The sequence below is a fragment of the Pseudorasbora parva genome, chromosome 7, assembly GCF_024679245.1.
Source record: "Pseudorasbora parva isolate DD20220531a chromosome 7, ASM2467924v1, whole genome shotgun sequence".
NCBI classification, from domain to species: domain Eukaryota; kingdom Metazoa; phylum Chordata; class Actinopteri; order Cypriniformes; family Gobionidae; genus Pseudorasbora; species Pseudorasbora parva.
Genome location: NC_090178.1, coordinates 49,277,475 through 49,283,474, shown reverse-complemented (window position 1 = coordinate 49,283,474; position 6,000 = coordinate 49,277,475).

Sequence of the window (6,000 nt, the reverse complement as noted above, 5' to 3'; positions counted from 1 at the left end):
CGCCACTGATTATTCAGCTGTTAGGGTTCAGGTTAGTAGAATAAGTTTACATGTATCAAAGTTACTTGTTGTCAGGAGAACACATCACAATAACGTGTTGGCGGATGTTAAGCAGACAGTCTACTAACACTCTAATGACTGCTGGCTGACATGGAGTTGCAAAATTACTTACAGTTAATGTCTAACGTGGAGTATCGAAATTGGAAAGTGTTAGCGAGTGTTGATTTTAAGGTGAAGTATGACTTTAAGACAGATAAACGCTCCCCAGAGTCAGTTTTAAAGAGGCCTGTTTTGATGGTAACATTACACTGTTGTTTACACCAGGCCACAATTTTCCACCCATCCCACTTCTGACAATCCAGGAATACACAGCAGACTACTATTTACACAGAACAATCAGCCGCAGTGATTTAAAGCTCCGGTTTCGTTTGAAAGCTCAGGATCAACATCAGAATTCAAATGAGCCTTTCATTGTGACATTAAACAAGGACATGTTCAAACAGATGTCGAATTATGCTTTATATATTATAATGGACAAACACAAGTGTCTGGGCCGATTGATGAACTGCTCATAAACAAACACGCCACACTGTGGAGAAAAAACATCTGTGACTGTGAAATGCTCATCGAGTCCCCCTACTGTATATAACTCAGCCCGTCCTAAAAAAAAGTCCTAAAAATAGCTCATAACTACGGAAGAGGATTAGGGCCAAGCAAAAAAAAAAAAAAAAAAAGCATCTCGAGATTAAAGTCATTATAATGCGAGATTAAACTCGTTAAATTTCGAGAAAAAAAGTCGAGATACAATCTCGAGAATAAACTCATTAAATATTGAGAATAAAGTCGTTGTGTTTTGAGAAAAATCTCGTTATATTTTGAGAAAAAAAGTCGAAATAAAATCTTGAGAATAGCGCATTCGATCAGTGTTCATTGCATAGCATACTAATAGAGGACATTAATATAATTTTGTCATAATTAGCTAAAGTTGATAGTATTTCTTTGATACTGAAAGAAAGTCTGAAATATAGCTTGACTAAGTGATCCAACTCTGCCATGTCCTCTATCAGTATGCTATGAACACTGATCGAATGCGCTATTCTCAAGATTTTATTTAGACTTTTTTCCTCGAAATATAACGAGTTTTTTCTCGAAACAGAACGACTTTATTCTCGATATTTAATGAGTTTATTCTGGAGATTGTATCTCGACTTTTTCTCTCGAAATTTAACGAGTTTAATCTCGCATTATAATGACTTTAATCTCGAGATGCTTTTTTTTTGCTTGGCCCTAATCCTCTTCCGTACATAACAGTTCTTTATTAGGTAATCTACTATTACTGAATGAGATTAGCCTCATTAAGAACTATGGAAAACTATACAGAATCACCAATTAATTACTAATCACAACATTAATGAAATCTGAGACAATACAGCACTAATTACTGAAATCTTCGATAACCACGAGTGTCTGGACCATTATTTTAAAGTGATCAAAAATGTTTTTCACATTAAGATAATGACAGCTATTCTCGGAGAGTGTAACTCTTGACTTCTTAGTGATTAAAATGTAATTCTTTATAATTTGCCATATAGTTAATAGTTCTTAAAGAGTTAATAGTTCACCCAAAAATATCTTTTTAATGTTTATCTGCTGACCCCCAGGGAATCATAGGTGTGTGTGTTTCTTCAGGAGAACACAAATGAAGATCTTTAACTCAGCCGTTGCTCGTATAATGCATGCCGTATTTCTATGAGAGTAAAAAACACACACACATACGAATCCATATTAAACCCTGCGGCTGGTGATGATGATACATAAAAGTAAATCTGATATTAACAGAATATGGTTATTTCCATTGACATCAAAGTTGGGTTACACTTTATTTTAGGTGTCATTGTTACAGTGTAATTATATATTTAAGTACTGAATAATATTGATTATCTACATGCACTTATAGAGTTATGAATTATGGTTTGGTTTAGGGTTAGTTGCATGTAATTGTGCATCATTTACTGTTATTAATATAGTAAGTACATGTAACATATGCAGCAAGGACAGTGTAAAATAGTGTTACCCAACGTTATTATAACAAGTAAAGTTAAACCGTATGCATATTTCTGAAAGTATGCTACAATAGAAATATTCACTTACATTTCTTCTTTTAGTTATCTCTTTAAGAATAACTTCACAAATTTGGGTTGATCAAATTAAACCTGACCTAAAACGATGGGACAGCCTTGCCCTTTCTCCTGTAGGGAGAGTGGAGGCCATTAAAATCAATGTTTTGCCGCAATTTTTATTTCTCTTTCAGTCTCTCCCTTCCTTTTTTACCCAAATCTTGTTTTTTTTTTCATCTCCTCATTTATTTGGGCAGATAAGCATCCTAAGGTGAACAGAACTATCCTTCAGCGAAACAAACGTGATGGAGGTTGTTAAGTCTGACGTCACGTGGCAGCGCTTCCGGGTCCAAACCGCCTATCTCATACCACAAGAAAAACTACAAACGGTGCTGATATACACACACAATGTGGTGCAATACTACAAAAAAGTTATAATCATAATCTTTTTATCTATACCAAAATTCCAGACAGTGATTCATCTTTTATAAATCGTTAAAATATTAATGTCTGTAACGCTGTGACTATAGAGACTGTTGTGTAGATGGTAAGTATTTGAAATGTTTAACTTTTTTAAATATTTGATGTTTAATATGAAAAAAACAGCGCTCATAAACGGGGTCGATGGCATTCTCAAGTGAAACCAGTTGAGGCTTGGACCCAGAAACGGCGTTCATTACGTCGTGACTTAACGAGCGGATAGCTCCGCAAGAGTTTCTTTTTTATAACTGGTCCGCTAATATTTCTAAGACTTTCTTGTGGTTCGATGTTAATTCTCCCCTTCTTCTTCCCTTCCTGCACTAGTCTCTGATTTCTCTGCTTTACTCTAGTAATACTAAAAATCCAATTTTTTTAAATTCCCAATGCTGTCAACATTAAACATTTAGAAACAATTTCGACAACATTTTCGGTTGGAGTCACCATCTGTCTTAAAGCCCTTTTTGCAATAATCACTTGTTTTTGCCACCAGTTATTAATGACACTTTTAAAAGATGGAAAGATAAGGCGATTGCCTGTTTTTCCAACCTCTATAGGTCGTTTTTCAAACACCTTATTATAACCTATATTTACATTTTAAAGTCATGCGCCCTCTAGCTGGTGTAAAAATGTCAGGTTACGTCTGACGTCATGAAATGGTCAGACGTAACACGTTACCCATAAATGTCGTTACCCATAAATATGTGTGTTCTTTTTGTGGACATTTAACCACCATTTGTCATATTTCCATTTAGCAAAAATATTTATTTTAATTTACAACCTCACCCACCCCATCCCTAAACCTACCCAGTGATTTATAGATCATACACACTTTATGAGCACGTGTTCCCTGGGATCGAACTCACGATCACATGATCATATGTTGATGGATATTGCAATGCTTTACCAACTGAGCTACGCAAAACCTGAAATATAATTCAGATAAAAGGGAAAAATGCTTTAAAATGAAAGTGTCCGGTTGTCGATAGGAGCAGAACTTTAGTAAACGCTCCTGTGCGTCGTATTTCAAGCAAGTGACAAACGACCTATAGGCATATTGGTTGGAGGACATGTTGTGTTTTTCAGATCTTTTTAGTGATAATTCTTTTGCTACATTTACCAACATTTTGTCCAAATTTAACTTGCATACTACATGCTTATTATTTAGGTATTTTCAACTTCACCAAAACTAATTTTCCCAGTTTCCCTCTATTACCAGCAAATCTCTGCTTGAGAATGTATTGTCAGCCCCTACAGATGGTAGTCGGAGATCCCTTTATCTACGCCTTGTTACTTTCGTCCGGTACATCTTCTCTCTCCTGCTTGAAGATAACTTAAGAGAACGAGTTTTCATCAGAAGAGCTCTGAGGCCTGTGCTAGAGCTACCTCTGTATGTGCTCGGCTAAGTGTCATTTAGCTTAAAGTCTTTCATTGAATTCATTTGACTTTCAAAGCTAGACTTTAAATTGTTCCCAGAATCTGAGGACTCCTGTACCAGATGCTCCTTCTCTCCCACTCTAGGGCGGTGCTCATTTCTCTATCTCCATGTCCTATAGTTGCCATCTTCAGTGTTTATCACTCGCGTCGCCACCCATCACGCGACAGCGAGCAGAGGTTATCGCTTTGCTTCTCTTACTGCTAAAGGTTGCATTGGAAGTCTCCAACCCTAACTAGCTCTTGGTTAAAGGATCTGATGTCAATCCTTTCACTCGAAAAAGTTAAATACTCTTAAATCTTATAAACTCTTATAAATCTGATAAGACTTGGAACCCTATTCTTAATCTTTACGATTCTGTATCCTCACTAGATTCGGAATAATTATATATATTATAAGAGTCCAAGCCTGGATTTTTTTAGGTGTATGTGTGCATAAGTTAGTGGTATATGTGCGTATGCTTATGTTCATATTATTTCCAGTGACCACTTTTTCATCTACACTTACTTCTCATAAAATTGAATATACTTGTTTTTTTCTCTCTCTCTTCAATTTATTATATGCTTTTTTTGTAGTATAATTGCTCAGAGAGTGCTGATATTTAGGAGAATATTGGACATCCTGTAGATAGTCTAACTCTATTCTTTCTAGTTTATCATCAGGAATGTGAAAGGAATACTTCTGCCATCTAGTGGCAGGATTAAAGCACTTAGTGTCCCCAAAAATGTCTGTCACTGCATCGGCTGCAAATAAAAACCCAAAAAAGTATTTTAGTTTTTAAGTGATAAACCAGTATATATTACACAAAAGCCCACTTTATCTTAAAATTAAAGAAATTCATCAAAATAAAAATACTTACAAAGTTACATCTAAAGGAAATCTGGACACTCAGGACATTCATTGCTTTTATTTTTAAATAATTTCTCAAGTATTATTTTAAATACAGGCTCTATGCTTGGAAAATTCACAACAAAAAACTGCCAAACAAAGTGTTTAAAGAGCAACACATGTACATTTAAATTGAAAGGCATAGATCTGTTATATATCAAACAATACAAAACATAAATTTTGAATTATATTTTCAATTAAAAAAGGCCGATTAAAGTTGTGTCCTAATTTTGCCTCAATTCTAAATAAATCAGGCAATGTTTTGGTCATCTTTAACTCTGAGGACCCCTTTCCTATATCCTGCTCATTGTGGATCTCACACAAAATCATGAAAGTTTTATCTTCTTTTAATATATATATATATATATATATGAACAGTGTTAAAGTGTTAAAGTCAGTGTTAAAGTTTAACATGTCATCCCTGTGTAATAGTTTCTGTGTTATATTTACTAGTGAAAGTGTCTTGTAGTTTGTTAATTTTGCGTGTTCTTTTAAAGGGGATGTACATATTCATGTATTGAAACAGATGATAATATTCAGGCCTGTGCCGCCGTTCTGTGGATGTTTTTCCCTCCATGACACTCGATACGTCAGGGTTTTAAAGCTTACTTCAATCCAGCTTCTGCTCCTCCAGTAGGTTCTCTAAGGGGTCCCCACACTGCAAAAAGAAAATTGTTGGTTTTTGTTGGTTTAACTTAAAAAAGTAAGTAATCTGGTTGCCTTAAAATGTTGAGTTTATTGAAATTAAAAACGTGAGTTGATACAATGAAGGAAATTTGTTTAATAAATAGAAACTCAAAATATTATTGTATCTGAACCACATAAAAAATTTGATAAATCATGAAAATAGCACAATTTGGCTGCGTCATCACAAATAAAACACACAATTACCCAATATGCTTATTAAATCTTTTAATAATCTTTTAAAGGTGAACTATGTAGTATTTTTGCAGTAAAATATCCAAAAACCACTAGGCCAGTGTTATATATTTTGTTCAGTTGAGTACCTACAATATCCCAGAAGTTTCCAACTATTTGTAAATTGTGAGAAAATTGCTATTTTAACTGAGGACAGGGACGTTT